This window comes from Uranotaenia lowii, chromosome 3 (assembly GCF_029784155.1).
Source record: "Uranotaenia lowii strain MFRU-FL chromosome 3, ASM2978415v1, whole genome shotgun sequence".
Classification (NCBI taxonomy): Eukaryota; Metazoa; Arthropoda; class Insecta; order Diptera; family Culicidae; genus Uranotaenia; species Uranotaenia lowii.
In genome coordinates this window covers 21,973,753-22,000,696 of record NC_073693.1, presented here as the reverse complement: position 1 = coordinate 22,000,696, position 26,944 = coordinate 21,973,753, and the positions used below count along the sequence as shown (strand labels likewise).

Genomic DNA, 26,944 nt, shown 5'->3' with positions numbered 1-26,944 from the left:
TCCACAATCTCTTCATCTCTGCTTCCCGAGTCGTCCTACCATTCTTCTTCATCTTCTGCTTGACAATTGCCCAAAATTTTTCGATAGAGCGGAATTGAGGGCAGTTGGGTGGGTTGATGTCCTTTTCGACAAAATCCACCCGTTGACCCAATACCACTGTAGAACCTCCTAGCTGTAGTGGCAGCTTGCCAAATCTGGCGAAAACTTAACTAGTCCTTTGTGAGATCTAATGTACGAAAAAAAAAGTTTTTCAGGCATTCCTCCTTGTAAATTTCGGAGTCCATGGTCTTGTTTTTCACAAAAACCGGAATTTTTCGTCCGCAGCTGCAAATACCTTGCCAGATCAAACACTTTCTTGCAAACTTATCAGCAAAAACGAATTTGAAGTTGCCGGGGACATCACCATGACCAGTGCAGTGCACCACTGCAGTGGCTTTACATAATTTTTGGCCAGAAAGCTGCCCAAAATCCATCTTCACGTACGTTTCGTCATCCATGAGGATGCATCCGTCGAACTTCGTTGGAATCTTCTTGTATAACTTGCGGGCACGTCCTTTGGCTACTAAATTCTGCTTCAATGTCCGGTTTGGTTGCTTACTGGTCCGATAGGATCGTATTCCTTCGCGTAGACGAATTCTGCTGACGGTGCACCGGTCGGCGTTGAATTTCTTGGCAATGTCATAGTCCGACTACCCTGTGTTTTCCTTGATCGTTCTCAACACCTTCAAATGCAGTTTCCGATCCTTAATTCCACTATGACGCTTGGTATGAACCTGCCGATCTATAGTACGCATCTCACGGAAACGTTTGAGAACGCTACACACGGTTGATTTGACCATTTTTAACGATTTCGCGATTTTTGAACCCGACCACGTCGGGTTTTTGACGTGGGTGTTCAAAATTTATTTTCATCTCGCGGCTTCCATCACGTGTAACTTTTTTGAAACAAAACGAATCGTAATGAAATTTTCAGCACTGGTAGAAAAAACATTCCTCTATAAAGTGCTGCCAAAACATTCCAGATCCGACAACTAGGAGCACTATGGTAAAATAAATAGTGCGTCCAGATTTGTAGTGATCCATGCTTTAGCAAATAACAGTTCACGTGTACGGAGAAGTAGAACAAACAATTCCCAAGATAGTTTTTTATAAATTTTTAATTAAATTATTAGTATAATGAATTCATAGGTATTTCCAGATCAATAAGGTATCCAACACAGGCATAAAAATAGACAGCAATACTACCCTAATCAAACCGCAACTGTTTGTGGGTTACGATCTCTTAACACGTGAAAAACCTTAAGTAATTTTCCATGCAGAATTAATCTGCAACATATTTCGTTACCCGGCACAGCAATCATGTAACGATATTAGTCGAAGATCAATAAATTATTTAGCAGAAAAAAAAACATGCATCTAGTTATACACCATTCCCATGTTTTTTTTTTGCTCTCTCTCGATCGCTACGGGTAGCTACAGGCTTAAGCCTTCTATCTAGAGGAGGCCCGTTTACAAACGGTACTCTGGTTGATCGTTAATGTAGACATTGTGTTCCAACCTGAGTGCATTTGAATCAGCATAAACGCTAGGCTGCATCATGGCTTATGTTGACTGGATTGCTGAAAAAAAAAACACAGCACACACAAACCAACCAGCTGTCAATTCACAACTCCGATCCTAACCGTGGCTGAAGCTGGAAGAGAATCTATTCTACAATTAAAATCAGGTTTCACAATCCATATCTCGAACATGGGCCCCTGTAAGCGCTCTGGGTTTCAGATTCTGTCTTCCCCAGACACAGTCAGACCTATGTATGTACCTACTCTTGCTAGGGTAGATGAGTGTAACTGCAACAAAAACAAGTCTGGTATTGAGAAAAAAACCGCCATGCGTCCACTACACTTTAGTAGAATGACCGTTTGCTGCCAGTTGTGGGTAGTGGAAAGATCAGTTACCGTCACAAGTCCAAGGGGGACCCAAGGGTGTCTCCAAAAGTCCCCCCCATCTTATTATGGTCCCAGGCACATTAAAAGTATCAACGAGGTTCGAGTCTGGGAAAATATTAGGTAGAGGGCAGCCATGCCAAGGCGGATAAACGAATTGGCGCAATCGATCAGGTGGGTTGCTCGTGGCCCCTTGAAGTTCTGAACTGGTACCAGACTCAAAAGTGGAACCTTAAACACGGTACACCCACAACGGAGAAAATTCAAATTCTGGTTCAGAATACTACTTTGAAAAAGGTCAATAAAAAGTCAGAGTGTATGATTGCTTATGCTTCACTCGAACGACAAGCGTGTATCGGTCACACCGTTATTAACGATTGTTTCTGAGATGGAAGCTTTTCTTGATCTGACATTCTAAATTTCGCAAAACTTGGTGACTCATCAACCAAACAAAATGTGTGTAACGGGTGTTAAAAAAAAATGAGTATTTTTTCAATCACATATAAAAAAATTGTTATTTTTTTTTCATCGATTTCGGTCTTTTTTATTAATAACATCATGTATTTTCTTCAAAAAAATGTCAGTGAATGTTTGAGTAAGGGCCGTGGTCTGATGTTCGACGCAACTTTGTCGCGATGCTCTCACAAGAACGTTGTACGGCACTTACGTCCATATTCCGGATACAATTCTGGATTCTTGTAGTCAGTTGCTTCGTGTCCTTGGCCCTCCAATTGTTTTTATACACTAGGGCACTGAGTGAGCCAAAGAAATCCTCTATTGGGAGGCACTGGGGCAAGTTTGTTGGGTTACGATCGTTTTGGACAGCGGAAAATAGCTTTCGTCATCCAGAACGAATAACGTCCCGCGGTATTTTTTGGTCATCCACCGACACTGTGATTTAACCGTCTCAATCTGCTCCTCCGTGTACTCCGGCGACCTCGTCTTCTTCCTGCAGACGATTCCTTCCATCTTGAGGGTATGATGGATCAATACGTGGGAGCAGCCATATTTCCGACCGGCGTCACGCAGGCTGGTTGCGTCCTTGTTGTCAAACAGCTTCTTTAACGATGTCTTCCTCTGCTTCGTCATTATCGTCACCGGACGACCACTTCCGACCTTCTGCTCCACGTTCAGGGAACCCAGGATACGATATACCGTACTGACAGGTACATTTTCTTCCTTAAAATGTGCCACCGTGAACTTTTTTCCTTGCTGGAAATGCGTTTCGTAGAGCCGTACAATGAATTCGCGGAGCACGTGCTGTTTCGACGCTATCTTTGCTTTGACTAAATTCAAACTAGCAAAACCAAACACGCCTACTGTTTCTGGGAGCCCAAAGAGCAATTTTCTTGGAGAAAGAAATTTTACGCTCTTTATTTGAGTTACTGAAAGGTATTGAAAACATTCTCATTTTTTATTTAACACCCGTTACTTGAGTAAACAATTTTGATGTTCAGGATTAACTTCAAACAATATTGTCTGATTCTGAGTTCGGAACAAGAATAATAATTTTGAATTTTATGACTTCATATTCTGAATTACGATGCTAAAGTAAATTTAAAATTTAAATCCCCAAATGGGGCTCGGGCACCAAGTTTGTGACAGACGCTTGCCGAGCTTATTTTCAACTATTCGGCCAAACGAACGGTCGAATATTCTATTTATTTAATTTTTAATGAAAGAAAAATAAAAGCGATTACAGTGAAAACCCGATTTTATCACCCCCATGATGAGTTTTAGAGTGATGAATCGGGGAGAGTGATAAAATCGGGAGATTTTGAAAAAATGATTTTAATCCGTCATTATCTAATAAATTACTGCAAAAAACGTATATTATCCCAATTGAACAGTGTTGAGGTTTTGTAGTAGATATTCCCTTTTTGACATACTACTAGTTATAGGACCTTTTTTACATCAAAACATCATACAATATTGGTTTTACTCATCTTTAAACACCTTGTTTCGACCGGTGGTATCAGAAAAATTAAATGATCTTTAATGGTTCAAATCCTAATAATCTAATTATTTCTTTTGGTTATAATTTACTGAAGATAAGATTCAAAGCTTCCGTTTGAATCGAAATAAAAAAAAAGAAAATTTATGTGCCTGTCACATATTTCGTCTCTAAAAATGCTTGGATGACTCGAATGATTTTCCTAAACTGGTTCCTCCAGGACTTCGTACCAGCAGTACGCAAATTTTCAGCTTGGAGTGAAATAAAGCGTACAGTAATCCAGTAGTCATGGGAGAAAATTGGAATTATTTTAAATAACGAACTCGAAGATGTTGTTCCCTTGATCCATTTGATTGATGTTAACAACCGCGATGAAACTATTTTGCCACAGGACCCTGAGGAGGGATATGTAAGTAAAGATTTTACGGATGAAGAAATTCTGAACATGACGCTGGATGATCAGTCAGCATTAAACGAGCCCCTCGAATCATTGGAGCCATTCAAAATTTGGGATGTAGTACCAGACTCAGAATCAGCGGCATCTACCCCAAATGATTCATGTAAAATTTCAAGAAACATAATTGATGTTGAAGCTGTACGTATGTTGGACAACATAGTTGATTGGGCTGGTGCTTTAGATCTCTCTATAGATGATGTCATCTTCTTGCAACGTATCAGAGAGATTGCTTTGAAGAAAGCTCAAACAAATAAAACCAGCTTTAAGATTACTTGAATATGTTCTTTCATAACATTATATTTAGTTATAACTGTATTCAACAACTTTGATTTAGTTTAAAATTGTAATAACAAAAAACCTGTTTAAAACTAGACTTTTTTGTATGAAAATCTTGATACGTCCCTGATCAATCAACTTCACTTTCAATATCGATGTCATCAGTTCTGTCCTTTCAGAATGATTTCAACCCTAAGATGTTCAAAGGAAATGAAAAAAGGCGATATTTAGTATTTTTGCATTGAATTAAAAAATGATGACAAAATCGGGTGAAAAAATGAGACAAAATCGGGGGTAGACAAAATTGGGGGCAGACAAAATCGGTGTGTGACAAAATCGGGTTTTCACTGTATTTCATATTCCTCATATTTCTGTTATTGTAATAACATTCATGTTTTGAGTCAATTATTTTCAACCAAGATCTTTTTCAAAATGTCACTAATAACTTAAAGATAACTTGTCGCTTCTTGAGCGTTTATCACCAAAGAGATTTAATGCCTGTAAAATGTCGAAACATCGAATATCGAATTAGATGAAGATCGAATCTGAGTAAGATATCTGCAAAATAGTTGTTAAAACAACGATGAACTCTAAGCTTAAGCTTGTCATACTTACTACTACACGTAAGCAGGCGATTCAGGAACATTTTTGAAAAATTTGTAAAAAAGGGCAAATCTGTACAAAATCTAGGCGTTATTTGAAAACTTACAAGAGAAAAAATAAAGACAGTTACTTGAAATTTGAAGTTTTAATTGAATCACATTTATGTTCATTGTGAGTTTTTTTAAGTCGTCTTTGAACACAAGATCAACAAATTTTCAAAGAGAAATTTGAGTTTTTCATTTGATTTAGCAAATAATCTGAATGAATCCGTCCAGATTTGACTTTTCTCGAATTCTTTATTGGATTTATGGCCAAGCCAGGATAAATCAAGGAAATCTGAAATAAACAATAGATAATCAAAGTACAACGCGGAACTTGTCAGCACTCTCATGTACGATTTACAGTGAAAAATACACGGAAACACAGAATGTTTTCCTCAAAACCATAAGTTTTTTTTATGATTGTGTAGCTTTTTCATCATTACTTTTGGATATTTTATCAATTATCCAAAAGATTTGAAAAATTTTAAAAGTCTTATATAGATTAAATTTTCAAAGTAAATGTTCGGCCTATTCGGTGAACCGAATATTCGGCTTAACGGTTTTTGGGCGGTATCCGGCACCAAATATTCGGTATCTACATCTCTACTTAGTTGTTTTTTTCAAACAGAAGAAACTTAAAAATATTAGGAGTTGAGATGGTTACCAGCTCTGAGGTTTCAAAAGCTACACGAGATATAAGACCTAAAGTGAGACTTGATACCCAAGATAAGACCTGAGACATGAGGCAAGTGACCTGCAACATCAGAACTGGAATCTAAGGCTTAAAAATTAGACTTGAGAAATGAGAACCAATTCCTGATGTCGCATGCCTCTTTTCTCATATCTCAGATATTATGTCTCATGTATCTGGTTTCAGGTTTCATGTCGTATGTTTCTGGTCTCAAGATCTCATGTCTCAGGACTCAGGTTTAATATCTCAGATCTCATGTATCACGTCTCATGTCCCAGGTAACATGTCTCAAGTTTCAGGTCTCATATCTCAAATCTCAGATCTCAAGGCTCAGGTTACATGCAAGGTTGCCGAAATCACAGAAAAATCGATCATTTCACAGAATTTTGAGCCAATTTCCATCACAGAATCTGTGTCATAGAACACAGAATTTTAGAAATATTCATAAGTTTCACAGAATTTTAAAATTTTGGACGTTTTTTTTTATTTAATTTTTATTTGTAAGTATGAACCTTCCACTCCCACCGGCGTGTAAGAGATTCCCTTTTCTAGGCCTCAGGGCGGCACGCTTACAATCAAAATCGCAGGGAGCTTCCAGAATGCACTCAGAAAAAACCCCAAAATTGCACTTCTCGACAATATTGTTTTTATTTATTGTATGCACTGCACGGATTTTTACAAAAAAGGGCACGATACCTGGAGGGCCAAGCCCTTTGTGGATGCTGCCGATCCTGGTAAGAGGTGTCGGTAAGGCTGACGTAGACGCGTCAGCTAGTGGACTAACCGATGACGATGGCGGACCCTTTTCCTCCAATACAGCGTCGATCCGGCTTGGTTTAGTTAGACAGTGGCCTTTCAAGTCACGGGTGGTCCACTGTCTTGGGTCAATCGTGGAGTTCGGGGATGTACAATCGACCGGTACTTCCGATCGTGAGTTAACCGTGGTCGTGGCGGTTATTCCCGTCGCTATTGGTGGAAGAATCGAATTCCGTCCACTCTATACTGTGTCCCAAATAAAGGGGTCCTGTATTAAGAAATACTGACGTTAGCGCGCGTCCTTTTTGGCGAGAGCAAAATGGCGGATGAGCGGCGGTTGGCTTACCTGGTGTCTGGCTGTTATTTGCACTTTTAAATTTTCTATTTGCTTGTGTGTACACTGCGGTGGTTTTTAGCAAAGTGAGCCAGCACCAGGAAGCCGCATTTGACCGGCCTTGAACCGCGAGTTTCGGTCGATGCTCTCGCTTCGCGATCGCTCGTCGTTCGTGGTATCGTCGGGGCGTCGCTGTCGATCGTGTGAATACCCGGAAGCATCAACTATCCAAGTTGGCCCTCTGGTTGTGAGATGACAAACCAATCTGGCTGCATGCTGTTGACGTTGTTGCGCAGTCGTTCGTTGCTTCGAAGGCGGATTTTTGGGGAAAAACTTCACACACACTAGTCACTCACTGCGATATTCTACTGATTTTTGCAAAAAACTACGTTAAACCGCGATAAATCTCTACCACCTCGATGGAAGTGTTATCTGACGCTTACATATTGTGAATATGAATTTTGAATAATTATCTTTGAATTGGATAAAAATGATAATATTGATAATTTTAATTGATTTTTCCTAAGTAAAATGCAAAAAAGACACAATTTGACATTATTTTTGAATGAAATTAATGGAAAAAGTATCACAGAAAACCGCCACAGAATTTTTGGGTAAAATCACAGGAAGTCAAAATTTTTTTTCGTCAAAACACAAATATTTTTTCGATAACCTTGGCCTATGTGCCATGTCCCAAATTTCTTGTCTGTTATCGATTAGCACAGATCTTTCGACTGTTTTTCGCAATTACAACCTATTTCACCCAGATTTCGGTATTCAATATGCTTTTTATACACGGAAAATATCATCCGTTTCAAAAAGGGCTTCAGGATTTTTAAAAATATTTATAGATTTCATAAGCAAGCCACACGGTAGCACGCTTTAAAAAATTTTCCTCGAGAGCCCCTAGCACACATGGCTGGTTTAAACAGCACTATCGTTACCTGTCACCTGAGAACTAAGGGTTATACTGAGGCGACAAGCGTTGTCGAACCAACTTCTTGTGCACGCGACACAACTGCTCTCATTTACTCCTCATGGCAAAAGTGCAGACCTGACATACTGAGCGCTTTGGAAAGCACGACAATACAGATGCCAGGGTGTTTTTTGGCGCGACAAGATAAAAATCCAATAGGAATATTTTATTTCTCGGTTCTAAACAGTGATTTAGGGTTTTAAGCACATCTCAATCACAGATCAATCCATATTTGTGATAATAAATTAAATAATATTCTAATCGGTGAGAAAATTCTCATGAATTCTTAGCTTGCAGAAAAATAGCAAGGAAATTTTACTGTTGTAATTCCGGCATTCTCGCAATCCGGATCATGATCTGATGAGCTCTCAATGGCTCCCAAAGAAAGGAGACGATTCCAAGCATTATCAGATGTAGAAAAGTGATTTTTCGTAGTGAAATTCAAAGTGCCAGTATATGGCATACCAATGCATGCTTTGCTTTGCTTTCTTATTGAAACGCGGAACGCAACGCGTCGCTTGTCGCTCCAGCATAACATCAGTCTAAGGTTGATGTCATGCTGAGGCGACAAGCATCGCTTTGCGTTCTAAGTTCCAATAAGAAAGCAATGCAACGCCTTGGTATGCCATACTGGCGCGCCATGTCGCTTTGAAATTCACTACAAATTATTCACATCTGATAATGCTTGGAATCGTCTCCTTTTTTTCGGGAGCCATTAAAAACTCATCAGATCATGACACGGATTGCAAGAATGCTATTGTGCTTAAAACTCAAAATCACTGCTTCAAACCGAGAAAAAAAAATCCCATTGGATTTTCTAATTGTCGCGCTACAAAACATCCTGGCAACAGCTTTGTCGCGCTTTTCAAAGTGCTCAGTATGACAGGTCTACGCTTTTTCCATGGAGATTTAATGAGAGCAGGTATGACGTGTGAGAACGTCGCAAATCAACGCGCTGCTTGTCGCCTGAGTATGACATCAGCCTAATACACAAGGTTGCGCATTGAAACCAAAACTTCTCCAAGCTTCGTATTTTGTGTGAGACGTTTGAAGATTGGCGCGTTATCAAAATGGAGTACTAAATATGACGGCCGTGTTAGATTAATGTCCCTCTCTGTGAAAGGTTCAAATAGTGCTTGCATTGGTCTACGTTGAACTTCATCTGTGCCTCTAGTAGTCTTTGTCTTTTGTAGTTGATCAGCCACTGTTGTAAGTTAACCTCGGCATCGGCGTTGAAGTTCCCGACCATCTAATCAACGGATCATGCTTCTGAGGTTCTCAAGCCTTGTAAGCCGTGATCAAATGCGCTATCCCTTTCGTTAGTTTGTCCCTTACTTCGGGGCGGTCGATTTCTGATGGCTAGCGTGTCTGGTTTGTAATCAGATGATCGTGGATCGAATCCCGCCGCCTCCAACTAGGTGAAGGAAAGTTTTTAAGTTCACGGACGTTAAAATAAACACACACAACAGAAAATGTAATAAACGAAGAAACAAAAATGGAATTGTAAACTCTACTGAGTATAAAAGAATGAAAAATATTTCTATGGAGTATAAAAGAATGTAAACTCTAAGGAGTATAAACAGAAACGTTGGTCATATAGTCTCTGTAACTGGACCATAATACGCGGCAAGTTTAGGCAGTTTCAACTGTGCTAAAAATAGCATCGGCGAATAGAATCAGAAGAAGTAGAACTTACATCTTTGTGGATGTTGGACATTAGCGTGCCCCAAATGCCCCGATATTTGAAAAAGTTATGCGCTGCAGGCTTAAATTGGTTCTAGGCCTAGTACAAGGTCTCATGCCAAATTTGGGCCAGATCGGATCACGGGAAGGGGTCGCTCAACGAGACTAAAGTTTGTATGGGATTTTGGGACAGTTTGTCCGGGAGGAGTCTTCGGATGAAATACTTGTCATAGTTTAGGCTTTAAGAAAACCCGTTTTCAAAAGAAATAGGTCGAAGGGGACTAAAGTTATTCATGAAAAACTGGATTTTCGTGTTCCTCTCAAACAAAATGTCCCAAAATTCCATACAAACTTTAGGGTCGTTGAGCGACCCCTTCCCGTGATCCGATCTGGCCCAAATTTGGCATGAGACCTTGTTCTAGGCCTAGTATCAATTTGAGCTTGCAGCGCATAACAATTCACAAGCTTGAAATTTCTCATACAAATTTGGGGCAGTCTATTGGACATGCTCTTGATTTGTTGTTGTGGCCTGTTAAAGGGTTTTAAATAAGGTCTAATTCCTCCTAATAGGTTCCTTCCTTAGAACCTAATAGGTTCTAAATCCTCTAAACTAATTCCGGTCGTGTTTCTTCACTTAATTTTGGCAATAATCACCCTTAAAAACTTTTCGTACCACTTCCCAAAGCTAAAAATAATTTCAACCTTATTGCAATTATGTTCCACTCAGAGTTCAAGCCGCTGAACCAAGAAAATTGCAACTCGGCTCCGGAACACTGATTAGGATGTGTTTGGTTGACGTTATCCACTAGAGGTGTTCTGACGAGAGGAACTTTCAGCGTCGATCCGGTGCCGGATGGTGTCGTTTGAGGTTGATCATCTGCCTGGACAACTTTCAGTTTTAAGCTACTGAAATTCGGATGGTAGATTTTATGGTATCAGTACCAATTTTTGCTGTTGCTCATAAGATCCGTACGGTGTTAGTTAAGGTTGAGGCGTAGATAATGGTTAATTAATTGCTGTCTTTCAGAGAAGTGTTATCCCAGTTTGAAAACTATTCCCGAAAATCGAGCAACATCGGACACGAATGGACCAAACAGATTGAAAAGCTGCATTTTTTCCGATAGGGTAAGAAAGCTGTCAATTTTTATCCAAGCAAGAGTCATGTCGATGATATTTATAGTCATTGGTTTAAAGGGTGAAACGGTCAAAATTTGGTCAAGGGAAAATTGTGTAAATCGGTGAAATTGTTTATTTAAAAAATCAAATTAAATTTCTTTTTCAAGCTTAATTAGTATAAAATTCAGGAAAAATATTCAGTTCGACTTCCGCTTTTCCAAATCCGAATTGCCGAGCCTTACGCTTAACCCCTGCCATCAGATTTTGAACAGCCACCTTGTCCATCTTCTTCGCCGCAGAAAGCCAGTTTGCCTTGAACTGCTGCTCGTCCTTAGCAGTTTTTTGGTCTTCTTTAGGTTCCGCTTGACAATAGCCCAGTATTTCTCAATTGGGCGGAGCCCTGGCGTATTGGAAGGGTTCTTGTCCTTGGGAACCACCTGCACGCTGTTGGCGGCGTACCACTCCATGGCCTTTTTACCGTAATGGCAAGATGCCAAATCCGGACAAAACAGTATGGAACAACCGTGTTTCTCCAGGAAAGGCAGCAGACATTTATTCGAACACTCTTTCACGTAAATTTCTTGGTTGATAGTCCCGGAAGCTATGAAAATGCTGCTTTTCAAGCCACAGGTACAGATGGCTTGCCAAACCAGATATTTCTTCGCGAACTTTGACAGTTTCATGTGCTCGAAAATATCTGCTATCTTTCCTCTTGCTTTGCCGTATAAAACTCCTGTCCCGGAAGCTGTTTGTAGTCGGCTTTGACGTAGGTTTCGCCGTCCATTACCACGCAGTCAAACTTCGTCAGCATCGTGGTGTACAGCCTCCGGGATCGCGCTTTGGCCGTCGTATTTTGTTTATCATCGCGATTTGGAGTCACTACCTTCTTGTAAGTCGATAGTCCGGCTCGTCTTTTAGCTCGATGCACGGTTGTAGACGATACACCCAGCTTATTTGCGGCATGATGTTAGAGATGTTAGGGTTTCTCTTGAAACTACCGGCAACTATCTTTGTCGTCTCAGCGGCTTCCGGTTTTCGATTTCCCCCCGATCCAGACTTCCTGGCTGTCGACAAACGTTCCCCAAACACTTTAATTACATTTGTAACGGTTGATTTGGCAACTTTTAGCGATTTTGCCAGCTTTGCGTGCGAGTAGCTCGGATTTTCGCGGTGCGCGAACAAAATTTTGATACGCTGCTCTTCTTCCTTGGACGGCATTTTGACAACTGAAGAGTGAATTCCAAAATCAAAATAGGAGCAACATTCTACACACACACACACCTTCAAAATGAGGGGTGTTCAGGTTTTTTAAATGCAAAATTGAAAGAAATATGTCAAGTTGATATTGACCAAATTTTGACCGTATCACCCTTTACCTATAGAGTATTTCCTGAGACAGATTGTGGTAGGGTAGCTTTTTGTTTTTGTTTTGAAAAATGTGAACACCAACTAGTCGCCATTTTGATCTTTGATGATAAGCACTGTTCAATGCTTTCTTTTAAAAACTTCTTTAATTAAAAGCATAAAAAAACCTTCATGTCTCAACTAGTTATGAATTTACAAATCATTAAACAAAGAATTTATATGCTCCTCACCAAGATGTGCTTGCAAAACCACTCCAATTGCATTGCCAATATCATATCGTTACTATCTGGTCATTGAACATACGTAATGTTGTTGTTATGTTTACCCTACCACAATATGCCGAGAAAATGTAAACATGAGGAATCAGCTGTTCGTCTGACAAGTGGGGAAATGCCTTATTGGCTAATTTTCAAAACAAAAACAATGACTTCGGATTTTCCAAAAAAAATTCTGTTGCCATTTCGTTTTTGCAGAATCATCCCCAAAATATACACCAGAGCGATGACCAAATGCCGACACTGTATCAGCAGCACAACTCCGTCTTGGTAGATTGGAGCAGATAACGGGGAGCTGTCAAAAAATACTTTGACATGTTGACAATGCATCATCTGTGTTAAACCCCGGCTTTTTGTTTGCGCGGATCGCGCTCGAATATGGTCTTGACTTCGAAAAGGATTGTTTGTACAAGGTCTTCAAGTCGCCTGTAGATATAGGTACATATGTTGATGTACTGATAGAGCGCATCGTCGTTCGCCTGGTTTGTTATCACTCGACCCGTTCGTGTAACGCTACAGAGTTACAGAGGAGTGAATAAAGTAGGTAGGTACCTGATTTGATTCGCGCGATACTCAAAAAAACACAACAACACAATATTCCAGCGCTTAGAGCTGAGTTCATTTTCCCAAAATAGAGATGTTGTAAAAGCGGAAAATTTGTTTTGCTGCCGGCAAGAACACAGTCGGCAGTAGTCTGTCAGGCAGGAGGCAGTCAGTGTTTCGCTAGTTAGCCGGAAGAAGGTGCCGCTGCTGTTGTTGTTTTGCTTTCCGACCGCGATATCAGAACCATATGCGTGGATGATTTATGGGAGATGTGCGCGCTCTGCTCTTGTACTAGGCAGGCAGGCAGGCAGGCACGAGCATCAAGTTCGGTTCTGTTGATGAACCGGGAGGCTGTCTGTCTGGGCTTGAGATAAGATAAAATTCCCCTCAGATTTTGTGCCAATTAAATAACCTCCAGTAACGGTGTATTTTAGACTCACGGCAAAAACGCGAAGCGCGTGACTTGAAACCCCCTTTTTTTCAAGGGATCGTTTCCGAGTGAAGTTTGGCGAATTTTCATCTACAAATCTCTGCGTTTGTGTATTCCAGGCAGCTGCCAAATCGAGTATAGGTTACATCAGCGAAGCAGCCAGACCAGACATCTCAGGTTGAGTAATCTTGACAGCCTGTGTGCTCAAGCTGTGGGTTGATCAACGCCAGTTTGTTCCTACGCCTACTAGATTTGTTGACGTAGCCAAGTTTGAATCTTTAACTTCCCGATCTGGAATTGTAAATTGTTTTATTAATAACCAAAACAAGAATTAACGCATCTATCAAGCACTTTTTAACATAACTAAACACCGAGTGTAACCGATTTATTATCGAGCAAATAAAAGTAGTGCAATTACAAAAGCTTCATCAAACAATTCCACTCTAATAGGGATCAATTGTACACGAAAAAAGAGAAACCGTAAAAGCTTCGGCCGTTGTTTCTCGTCTCGTCTCCTTCATTATGTATTTACTTTATTCGGAACCATTTGCGAGCCATTAGAGGCAGATAAGTGAATGTTATCGATGTATCGTGATTGAAGCAAGAAGGAAAAAAAACAAAAACACCATCGATTGATATCGGTGGTCAGGTGCAGGTAGATCATAAAGCGCTCGAAAAAGTATATAAATTTGATCGGAAAATCGGAGGCTGATCAATCGCGAATCGGTGATTGGTGAAGATGAATGAGGGCCACGCACTAGCTGTTTTACTGACTCGTGAAATCGAACGAAATCAAAACAAAAGAGAGGCATCATGTCTTAACTCTAAGCACAGCGCACACGCCATTAGTCCATTAGTAGCCGTTCAGGTAGTAGGTGATAATTGATCTTTTTTGAAGTTTGATTGGCATGAAGCTACCCTAAAGAGATGGTTCGAAATCTATCATGACGACAGCTGCCTTTAAGAGATGGTTTATCATGAAATCTATCATGACAAACAAATTTTGCTGGCTTTGATCGACATCAGATTTTGGGAAATCTATCTAACTTCAACTAGAATCCATCCACCTTATTTTTCTTTTAGAGGTTGAATATTTTCCTTGCAGAAACATAGAAACAGTATTGAACCATTAATTTTTTTAGTCCGATATATAGTTCTTTGGACAGAATTCAGTGATCGAATATTCCGACCACTTTTGTCATAGAAATTTATACCATCATTCCACCCACCAATGTTGGTTATTTGGAAAGTATATTCCGAAATCAAAATTTAAAAATCAAGTAATAAAATCCATAATCTGAATCTGTAAATCAGTCTGAAATTTGACGTTAAAAAAACTGAAACTCTTTCTTATTTTTGTTTTTTATACCAAAAATAAGTTCTAAGGCGTGAAACCGCTCCGTATTCGAAACACTTTTAGACCGGTTGACATAGAAACTTCAAAAAGCTATGTTTATGCAGAAAGATGAACACCCACAAATCAGACTCTCCAATAATGAACTTTCTTGGGGGAGGAATTATCGGTATAAGATTCTATGCCAGACCGGCATAAACAAGCTTTCTAATAACTGGCATTGTCCTGCAGTGCGTTTTTTGGTAATCTGCAATCAATGACAGAAGGACTACGACAAAAAACTTTCATTTGCTAACCGACTAAGATGGTGCAGTGGATAAGATACCGGACTGGCAAACCGAGATGATGTGTTGCAAAGAGTTCGATTCCCATTATATACTTTTTTTTTGGGATAAATTTTCCAATTGAATGAAAATCCTCTTTTTTTTTGCTTTTCATATTTCCTTTGGTTTAAGAATCGCACTCCACTAGCTGAAAAAGGAAATTTCAACCTTGTGTTTACAAATTCGAGCAGAAAATTTACTAACCCAGTCAGAAAAAACAGACCCCGAAAAAGGTCTTGTAGACCACCAAAGAAAAAGTTTGATTTTCATTGTTCTAGCATGTAAACATTGTTGTAAGTTATCAACATTATAATGACACTCGAGCGGATGACAATCACGCTGAGCTTAGCACATGTGTATCAATGGGAAGTACTTAAGATTGTGTATCAGGCTGGTGCTAATACACCACACACTCCAGCGAGACAGTGTCATTGCCCGGTTGATCTCAAGAGTTTAATACACCAACAATACTCTTAAAAAAGTCAATTCAATTCAGCCACACTGCCAAACAAAGGTTTGCCAAGAAATACAATATAAAAATGTTTTCGAAAAATCATCCTTTCCAACCATTTTTTTTTAAATTTTCAAGTGGTCGTTTAGGATGTCAAAAAATTTATAAATTTCGAAAATTAACAAAATTACCCCAATTAATATTTTAAAATTATCAAATATTGCCTTTATTGGCAATGATGCCAAAATTTCAAAAAATAAAAAAATGACACCAACTCGTCAAAAGTAACAAAACTCCAAATTGACCAACTTGGCAACTCTGCCAAAATTTCCAACTTGAAAAACTAAATAAAAAATGGCAATTCATTAAAAATTTCCAAAGATGTCAAAAATGACAAAATCGACCAAATTGACAACACTGTAAAAATTTCCTAGTCTGAAACAAATTTAAAATTTGGGCAAAAATTGTGTAGATTAACTTAATTAATAAAGGTGCCGAAATTAGCATAATCGATCAAATTAGCAACATTTTCCAAACTTAAAAAAATCGAAATTGTTAAAGTTGAAAAAAAAATAATTTAACAACATTTGACAACATTTGACAACACTTCGTAAATTTCAAAAATTGACAACACTACATAATTTAAAAAAAATCCCGATTTAAATTTCAAAGGAAAATAAGATAAAAAATTAAGGAATTCGCAAAGAAAAACAAAACTGGCAACCTTTCCAAAATTGCAGGAAGGCGAATTTCATAAAAATTGTTAATAAATACAAAATTTACTTATCAATGGAAAGCACTTAAGATTGTGTATCAAGCAGGTGCTAATACACCACACACTCCAGCGAGACAGTGTCATTGTCCGGTGGATCTCAAGAGTTTATGCACTGAATACACCAAACAATACTCCTGAAAAAAAGTTAATTTAATTCAGGCGCACTGCCAACCAAAAGTTTGCCACTTAAAAACGTTAATCAAACGGATGTCAAAAATTTCGAAAAATTGACAAAACTATCCAAATAAATATTTCAAAATGGTCAAGAAATGCATAAATTGGCAAAGATGTTAAAATTAAAAAAAAAATAACAAATTGTCAAAATTATAAAAATTGCAAATGGACCACTGCCGAAAATTCCCAACTTGAAAAACTAAAAAATTTGCACTCAATTGTCTAGATCAAAAATTTTCAAGCAGCCGAAATTGACAAAATCAACCAAATTGACAACACTGGTAAAATTTCCAAGCTTGAAAAAAAATTAAAAATTTACAAAATGGGCAAAAATTGTGTAGATTAACTTAAATAACAAAGGTGCCAAAATTAGCACAATCGATCAAATTAGCAACACGGCAACAATTTACAAACTTAAAAAAATCGAAATTGTTAAAGTTGAAAAAAATCAAAATTAACAACTTTTGACAACATTGCGTAAATTTCCAAAATTGACAACATCACAAAATTGACAAAATTTCACGAATTGGTAAAATTGAAAATAAAAATAAATATTCCATCCGAAATTTGTTGTTCGTTGTATATATATGTAGATATAAAATTAACGAGTTTGCAAAAAAAACCCAATTGGCAACCTTTCCAAAACGGCTAAAAGCCGAATTTCACAAAATTGTTAAAAAAATTAAAGTCAAACAAAAAAGAATAAAATTTCAAAAAACATCGTTGATTTAGTTGACGAAATTTGAAACAAAAATTGACATCCTTGCCAGAAAAAAAACCAATACAAAAAGAATAGCTAAAATTGACAAAACTGCTAAAATTGAACCAAAATGACCAAATCAACCAAGTTCAAATTAATTGAAAAAAATTTAAAAAAAGGTTTAAATTTTTTCATAGTTTCGAAACATTAACTGAAATCATTAATACTTTCAAATGTGTAAAAATTGATCAGTTTGTCAATTTTGTGAAAAACTAACAATTCTCGTGCTTTCAATTTCTATACAATTATGAACGTTACTGTAGATATAAAATTTACGAATTTGCAAAAAACAAAACAAAATTGGTAACCTTTCCAGAACGGCTTAAAGCCGAATTTCACAATATTGTTAAAAAGTACAAAGTCAAACAAAAAAGAATAAAATTGCAAAAAATCATCGTTGATTTAGTTGACGAGATTTGAAACAAAAATTGACATCCTTGCCAGAAAAAAACCAATATAAAAAGAATAGCTAAAATTGACAAAACTGCTAAAATTGAACCAAAATTATCAAATCAAACAAGTTCAAATTAATTGAAAAAATTTAAAAAAAAGTTTGAATTTTTTTCATAGTTTTGAAAAATTAACTGAAGTCATTAAAATTGTCAAATGTGTAAAAATTGATCAGTTTGTCAAAACTAATAATACTGAAAGAATTGTCAAAAAAGACTTAAATCATCATTGTATGTGTTGTATGTGTGTTAATACTAAAATAATTGACAAATTTGTTAAAATAGTGTTGTGAGCCTACTTGGTTGAATGATTCAACTGAATCAAAGCAATCGAAAAATTAAAACGAATCTTTCGATTGCATTGATTCAGTTTAAATTGTCTAAAGTTCTTAAATTGATAAAAAAAAGTTTCAAAAATGTATAAAAATGGAAAATATTCAGGATTTTTTTAATTTCTTTTTATTTTTTATTGACCGATTCAAAATAGTTGTAAGATTTTCCAGTATTAAAAAAGTGGAATAATTGCCAGAAATTACAAAATTTCCAACAGTGACAAAGTGATTGAGGGTAATTACAATAAACGGTTCAGAAAATAGTTACCTTTTTCTAGGTGAATTGTACCGATTTGTTTAGCTCAATCCAGGTCAGTTTCACCTCGCTACAAGGTAAGTTTTACCTCGACAAGGTATTCTGCTCAATTCAGGTTAACTCCATCTTGCTACGTAGTAAGCTTTACCTTTTTCGGATTTACCTTTTTTATACGTGAATTCTACCTTTTTTGTCAGCTCGATTCATTTAAACTTTACCTCGTTGTGAGGTGAGTTTCATCTCGACGAGTTAAAAGTAACCATTTTAAATTTCACCTTTCTATCCCGGTCAACTTCACCTATTTATTATTTTCCGTGTAGTTTACCGTCGGGCAACACACTGAAAAAAATCCAATGCAAACATTGCACAGGTAGGAACTGTTTTACAATTTTATTCGAATCTTATCGAAGCAAAATTTACCAGATGAATTTAATGTTTTTTAATCAGGATTTCGATTGAAATCGCCTATAAAAACAGCCCCAATAAAGAGAACTTGTGCGGTCAACTCGCGGGCTGTTAAAATCCAAGAAATTAGACACTTCAAACTCGGTTGTAATCCCCTGCACTAATCCCTGCCTGTCAACGGACGGCATTGTTGGTTCGCGTATGTTACTGATAAATGCACATGCCACAGAAGTGTTGTTGTCGTCGTCGTTGATACTTGTCCTCCTCTAGCGGCAGGCACTTGAAGAAATCGGTAAAAGTTGAAGAAAGCTTTCCGATATGATTTACTCATTGCAGACAGACGGCAAAAGAATGGCGACCATCAACACACGACATCTACCAGGGTGAAACCATCAACCAGAGTTAACAACACCAGTGAATTAATTCGCTGACAGCTCGTGAAATAGTACAAGAGATTAGCTCGATTTGATTGTTCGGTCCTTTGTTTTTTTAGATGCGCAACGACAGAGGAATGTTTTTCTTTGATTGCACTGGACCAAATAATCTGAACACAACATAATACCAATGTAATACCTTGAGAGTTGTCAAACAAATCTGTGTTCAATCTACTGTTTCAGTTATGTTAAACTATTGCTTTAGATAAACGAAAAATGTTGCAAAAGAATCAGTTGAAATTTGCCAGTAAATTTGTTTCAGTGAATCAACTTCACTCAAACACACTAAAAGCAAACAACCCAAGATATTGGCATATTTCTCCCAAATCTATCACCTCTCCCTGCCTACAAAAAACAATGCCTTTAATATCAATATTTTTTGTTGGATGCGGTCAGTCTGACAAAAACATTGTTTAGACTCGTTCGCGGAGACGTTCCGGTTCCCGTTATCAGTTAAAACATGTCATCCACTAAGCTACGTGTCCGAAAGGTGTACACGCAGAAATAATCGCTCAATTTGTGTCCCGCATCATCTGTTGAGGTTGAGCTTGAGGAGAGGAATCTCAACAAACAACAAACAACAAACATAGAGCTATAGAGTGAGTTTACTACGGGTGCAGCGCGATTGTTGTTTACACCTTTTATTTACCTCCACTCAAGGGAGACGAACAAAGCCTAAAATATATCGGGGTAACTACCACTCACCCGAAGCGGCGGAAAAGTGAATCGCGGGACACGATCACGCGAAACCTCAAGGTCATTCGTGTTTCGTTCGACGATGTCGGTTTTGGTAGGTTTGGCTTTGGCTTAGCTTAGCCCGCGTCTCGCAACACCGCTTGCCTCGCCAAACCGATCGAGAACGACCGGATGGCCGATGGTGGTGAGAGTGAAAATCGTGCGAACCGTACACTCAAAAAAAAAACAACAACAACAAAAAAGACCCCGCGAATTGCGGGTGAATGTGGAACGACGATGACGCAGCGAGGAGGAAACTCAGTGCTGTGTGGCACACACATTTGGCAAAGTTAATTCATTTTATGGCAACTTCCTGTTTTTTAAATATTTATAGCTTTGGGATCGTGTGGCGATTTTCGGGGAGGCAGGGTTTTGTGTTGTGTGAACAAACTGAGCCGATCGACGCACCGTTCATCCATCGCAAAGTTGGGCAGTGTGGGAAAAAACCGTTTGGATGACGACGACGACGACGACTCCGGGTGAAGTCGCACCCAGATGTGGAGGATTTGGGAAAAAGACTGGAAATGAGTCGTCTGCAAAGGCATTTCCGGATGGGACTAAATGATGGCCGATTTTGTACTTTTTTGTCTATTGAGGATTTGAGGGCATGGGATGAATTGAGTTCGCTTGGGAAATTTCGAATTTCCTTTGGCAGACATTTCGAGAAACAGTATCGGTGCTAATTCTGCGAAGCGCAAGTCGTTAGATGGCTCAAAGTTATCCTAACTTGGGTAGAAGCACCAGTCGGGAACGGATGGGCTTCAATCTCTAAGTACTACTGAAAGCAGACGAAGCAATTGCTATTAGGACACGTGCCGCGCCTAATAAACATCATTTCGATATTAAAGTTTAGGAGGTATAAACAAACTCAAACCTTATACAAAGAAATTATACCATGATAAAAACAATTCTTGGCTAATCTACATTGAAACTTTTAAAAGATAAGAAAATTAGGAAGGTTATCAACAAAGGTCATTGCGATCACCACACCTAAGCCCAACTTAGGTCAGGCGTATAGGATAGGATAGAATAGAAGGGCAACTTGAAAAAATGTGAAAACCTCATGAAATAAGTTGAATGAACAGCCTAAGAAGAATATCTCAAGCTCAATATAAAAAAGAATAACCATAAAAAGAGTTAGGAGGACAAATTGATGAGAATGAAAATTTATACGAATTGAGAGGACAGTTTTGAAGAAAAGACGAGGACAGCAAAACGAGAGAACAGGTTGCCAGTTTAAAATAAATTTCCATTTTTCGATTTCATAGGACAGCTTGGTGTTAACGAACGAAGTGGATTGAGAAGATATCTTGAAATAAATTTTAAAAATAAGGTAACTATGAAGCTCGTTGAGAGGATACTTTGGTGAGAATAAAAACCAAGGCCGTGTGAATGGGGGGGGGGGGGCTTAGGAGTTAACTCCTCTTCCCTCTCCCCCATGGAGTTTTTTTCCAAGAAATATTTTCAGATCAAGAAATGAATTTACAATAATAACGGAAATTTCTAGATTCCAAAAAAATATTAAAAATAAGTGTAAACAAACTTGTCAGAAAATTGGCTTGCCTTCGGCGAAATTTAGTCTTTAATCACTCTAGGCCTAAGACATTTCATGTCACAACACTTTATAATGTTCACGAATTGAAACTTATTTTTTACTGTAAGTTTAGAATTGCAATTTAATAATCCTATTGTATTGAAACTCAAACCTTGACACATAAAAACCCTACCTTGAAAATGGGTTTTTAGTAAGAATTGTAACTGAATTAAATAGTTCAAAATTTGGAACCAAACATTTAAACTTCAAAATTCATGAATCGTAATACTAATTTTACACTTCAATAAGTTGGAAGCCATGTGACAGGTATTCAATACACACTATAATCAATAGGAGTAGCAAAATAAAATGTTAAGCGAATATGAAATATTCTTCAAGAAACCAATTTCAGCCTCAACTTTTTTTTTGTTCTTCTCAATGCTCTACTACACATTCACATTCAAGGGTTTTGATAAATTACACGAAGCCACAGAATTGTCATTTTTCTAAGGTGCAAAGAACTGAGGAACTTATTATGATTAATTTGGGTGCCCTGAATCCAAATACAGACCCCGTTCGATTTTGGCAACACGCCCGTACATTTTATGTTGCCAAAATCGAATGTTGCCAAAATCGAACGGTTTTTTTTATCTCAACTTTTTTTTAGTTTTTTTTACAAAATAACTGTTATTATTATCAAACACGTTATTTTTGGTCAATTTTCGACCATTTGTAGTCATTTTTTAATTTTTTTAGCATGTTTTTGAAGCATTTTCCACTTTTCTTGTTTTGTTTATAAAATGTTAGTTTTCATTTGTCATATTTGCTGTTTTTGTCGTTCTTCATCATTTTTTAGTTGTTTTTTTTTGTCATTTTCAATCTTTTGCTTGAATTTGTTTTTTAACTGTTTTAATTTTTCATCTTTTTGTCATTTTTGAGTACTTTATAATTTTTTAAAAAAAACTTTTGTTTTCATTGTTGCATTTTTTTTTTTAGTCTGTATGTAATTTGTTTTTTCTCCTATCAGATTTTATTCTTAAAATAAATTTGGAAAATAAGTAAAAAACATTTTAGAAATTTCTGCATTTCCTTAAAAATTTATAGTAAAGGTTTTAAACCAATTATCAACTTTCCTTAAAACCGCAAGTACTTTAAACTTCTGTGAAAAGAGTTATAGATGATTTCTATTCGTTAAATACGGGAATTTTAACGATTTTTAATTTTTTTTACCCAATTGAACTTTAGATATTTTTTAAAGTAAACAGAAAATCGTTTTCGCGGGATTTAACACATTTGTTAAATGAAATAAAACCTATGTTCCATTAAGTCAGTAATTCTGGTGATGATATGGTTACAAATTTTAGAAAACTGTAGAATTTAACTTTTTAAGATCATTTTTCATTATCTGCATAAAAAAGTTATTCCTATTCAATAACGGTAGTATAAACAGGAAGTATAAACAAATTCAAAATCGTTTTTTTATAAAGTTTTGTTAGTTCATCAGTTATCAATTATTGATTTCACTTAAAACTTAACTCAACTTAATTTTAAAACACATACACATCATGCCACCAAAACTAGAGATGACAGACAAAATCTGACAGAAGATTCGATTTCGGGACGCTAAAATATATAAAATTTTTTAAACATATGCTTCAAAATGGTGTTTCCTTGAGAAGCCAATTCAATTCTTTCAAAAAGTTTTTTAAATAGTAAAATGTTTTTATCGAATAAATTTACTTCTCAATGATTGAAAAAACTTACCTTTTTCATCTTCATATTTTGTTTTAATTTTCAGAAAAAAATAGCAAATTTTATAGAATCCTTTGTTTTAGTTTTACCGCATCCCGATCAGAAGAGAAAAACAAAATTATATCAAGATAAGATATTTTGATACTCAATTTTTTCTATCAAAATGAGTTATAATTCAGTACTCGTAGGATATTAAAATATCTCAAATTATATCAAAATATCTATACGATCATAGCTAAATTATATCAGTTGTTGATATGCTCACATAAAGATTATATCTGGTTCAGATAGCATAGTTTGACATTTGGCAGAACAAATCCTATCAAAATTATATCTTATCAAGATATGAATGCTTCGAGAAAAAATTCTAGTGGAATGTCACTAACCCACACTCTTCGCTAAAATCATGCTTCATTTTTAGTATCCCAAAAATTTGATTCAATTTTATGAATCTGCTGAGCGAAACTCATCAAAGTACGGTTAGGGCCGTTGACTTCGATGTCCGTGTTTCATATAAAGTTGTATGCATATCAAAATGAGATATTATAATAATATTTTATAAGAATTTGAAACAAATTCTTTATTATAGCAAATGAATTCAATCCTATTCAAGAATGTCCATCAAAATAAGATATAACCCAGATTTAAGAAACTTATTGTCGATAACTTTGAGTACACAATTGTAACTGAATAAGATACAAATATCTCTTTGCGATATGTTTGAGTTGTTATTTTGATATGCTCTCCTGATCGGGATGTTTTAGCCAATTTAAAAAAAATGTAATGTTTTGAATAAAATTGTCTTTTTTTTTCAATCCTGAATTATTGTGTTTTGTAAAAATAATAAATAATAGTTTTTACATTTTGTCCTTTCTAGGACCCAATATTCCAATAGACGGCGAAAAAATATTCAGAGTTTCAAATTTTTACAACAAAACCTGCCTCGAAAATAGAAAATGTTTTATTTATTTTTATTATTTTAAATCACCTTTCTTGAATTGATCATAAAATTTTTAAATCTATAGAAAGTTTGAAAAATGATTTGATGTAGCAGCAGTAAAGCTAAATTTTTATGCGCAATGTTAACTAAATTAGTATATGCTCCGTGCTTTCAATATTTACAACAAAACTGGGAATTCTGAATTTATTTGAATTTATTATTATCAGTTCCTTGTTGATCATTCAAGAAATCATTCTTTACCTAACCATTATTAACCTTTACCATTATCAGTTTAAGCTTCCAATGAAGAATTGAACATGTTGTGTTATAACACCTTCAATTGAATTTCGAAAACCCCCTCCATCGAAGGGTCTTTCGCACGGGCCTGATGAAAACTCAAGCGAGTTCAGTGGGCAGATTAAAATAAATGTATTAACACGTTCGTGTATCAATATCTATTGAACTAATTTCAACAAACTTCACCTCATTTTTTTAAACACTGGTTTTTTAAACTTTGATTTAAGTGTCAAATCAAAGAAACTCTGATAATATGATACTAAGTTTGTACAATTTGGTCCTGTAGTTTATGATATAAAGATTGTGGAATTTCGGTGTTTCTCGGCGTAATTTTCTCAGCGATCCTCAATGTGTTAATAACCTTTTGTGTTATCTAGTTTCCGACAACCAGTGCTAGTTTTCGACGTGTTTGATTTACATGTTTTAATAAATTATTTTATGCGAAAAGATTGTAATTTGGTTTTAAGCTAATTTTACTGATGAAAGGACGAATTTTCAATATTAAAAGGATATTGTGTTATCTTTAAATTTTGTTTCAAGTTTTCTGAGCTGGCAAATAATTTTATTATTAAATTGTTTCCAAAAAAATTCTTGTCGAAATAATATCTTAAATTCTAACAATACAAGTTCAGCCCAGTCTTATTAATGACTAGCTGATTTTACCCGGCCTTGCTCGGGTTCGCATAAAATATAAATCAAAATGAGTCGTTTGACTTTTCAAAATTTTGGAAGCTTTATATTCGTCATAATTAAAAAATTTGGCGCATGTTTAGTCATGTACAGTTTTAGTCTTTTTAAATTTTTTTTTTGAGATTGTTCACTGTGTTTATCGTTTCCATATTTAAGAAAAACTTATGGGTGTGAGGTTTGAATTTAAATGCATTCAAAATAATTTCCCTTGAATGCTTATTCATCCTATCACGAAAAACATTTTTTCCCCACCCTTTTCAAGGAAGCTTGAATGGATTTGGCCTTATTTTTTTTATCTCCAAATGATAATTTTTCTTATATCTTTCCTTTCCCTCATCTAATAAAAATTTCTTTCGGAGTTGATCCCTCTTTTCAAAATGAACGATTTTCCTGTACAATGGAATATTTAAGTTTCTGTGCTTAGAAATTTCTAAAAAGACTTCCGAATCTGATTTTATGAGTACTTTTCCTTGAATGCTGAATGTTCCACAAACAGTTTTTGAAGTTATCAAAAACAAATCATCTCTAAACCTGAAGTTACCATTATAATGTTGAGAGAAAGGTTTTATTTAAATTAAATATCAATGTTTCTATTCTTGGGCTTAAACAACCCATTAATTTGGGTGAAGGGTGATCACTGTTAAAGTTCTTAGATATCATGTGTTTGAATTCGCAGTACTAAACGGTTCTACCATAAGTTTTCTCAAAATTGGATGATAGAATTGAACACATTGATGACCAAAAATTATTCAAAAGTGACCAATTTAATTGAATTGTATAATTCTAAAAATCTCAGATTTGTTATATTTATTATCTTATCCATTTTCATCAAGATATTTTTATATCTCATCTATTTTCTAATTCCCCGTTTAAGGGGGGAGTAGGGTCTAACGGGTAAAAAAAACACCATTTTCACGATTTTTTTAGAGCTATCGTTCAAACAAATGTATTCAAATTTTTTGCATTATACAAAGCATTGTTAAAAGAACATTTATTATTTTTTTCGTAGAAAAATATTGAAAAATGAGCCGGTGACGGAGCACTTTCGAGGATGCCTTTTAGAAAACAGGATTTGCGGTGGACACTGTATCTCAGCACAGAATCATCTGAAGTCAAAAAATCAGAGAAAAATATTTTTAATAGATATTTTTCTAGACCCCAACGATTTTATTTAATTTAAAAAAAAATATTATGAAATTTTTGTGACAGTTTGAAGTAAAAACTACGATTTCTCAAGAAAAAATCCGCCATTTTTTATCTGTAAAATCTCCCCAAAGTAAAAAAACAAAAAAAGAAAATCGTTAGGGTTTGGTATTTTATATTTACAAAATATGTTCCAAATTTGAAAAGAATCGGTGAAGTAGTTTTCAAATGACGATGTCCACTGACTTTAAAAATGTGCTTTCGAGAAAAACGCGTTTGAAGTTTCTGCTCTAGAATTCTTACAGTATTAGATAAGAGGAGATAAAAGCCTATAATTTCTACAGTTTTGCTTCGATTGACTTGAAAATGTGCCACAAAATTCTTAAAATGTTTTACAATAAGAAAAAAAATCGATTTTTGAAAGTGTTAGACCCTACTTTCCCCTTATATTCCCCGACGGCTATCAACGCGTTGAAATCGAAGCATTCAACTTATAGATCAGAATCTTATTATTTTTTCTTTCTTTGTGTGGGATTCCAAAAATATGTTAATTCTTAGATGCTATAGTTTATTAAAAAATGTTCATTCGTTTTTCAGCATTGATTCCTAATAGTTATTCAGCTGAAGAAGACAATTCTTTGTTCACTGATCAGTTCACTGTACATTCTTGTAGTCTCCCAAATCCCCTTGGCGGCGG

The 26,944-nt window shown here is 36.2% G+C and overlaps 1 protein-coding gene across 1 annotated transcript in view; it reads left to right on the top strand.

Moving 5' to 3' along the window:
• LOC129750629 (transcriptional coactivator yorkie-like) overlaps window positions 1–26,944 on the top strand; it is a 60,872-nt gene that overhangs the window by 557 nt on the left and 33,371 nt on the right. The gene's annotated exons all lie outside the window — the stretch shown is intronic.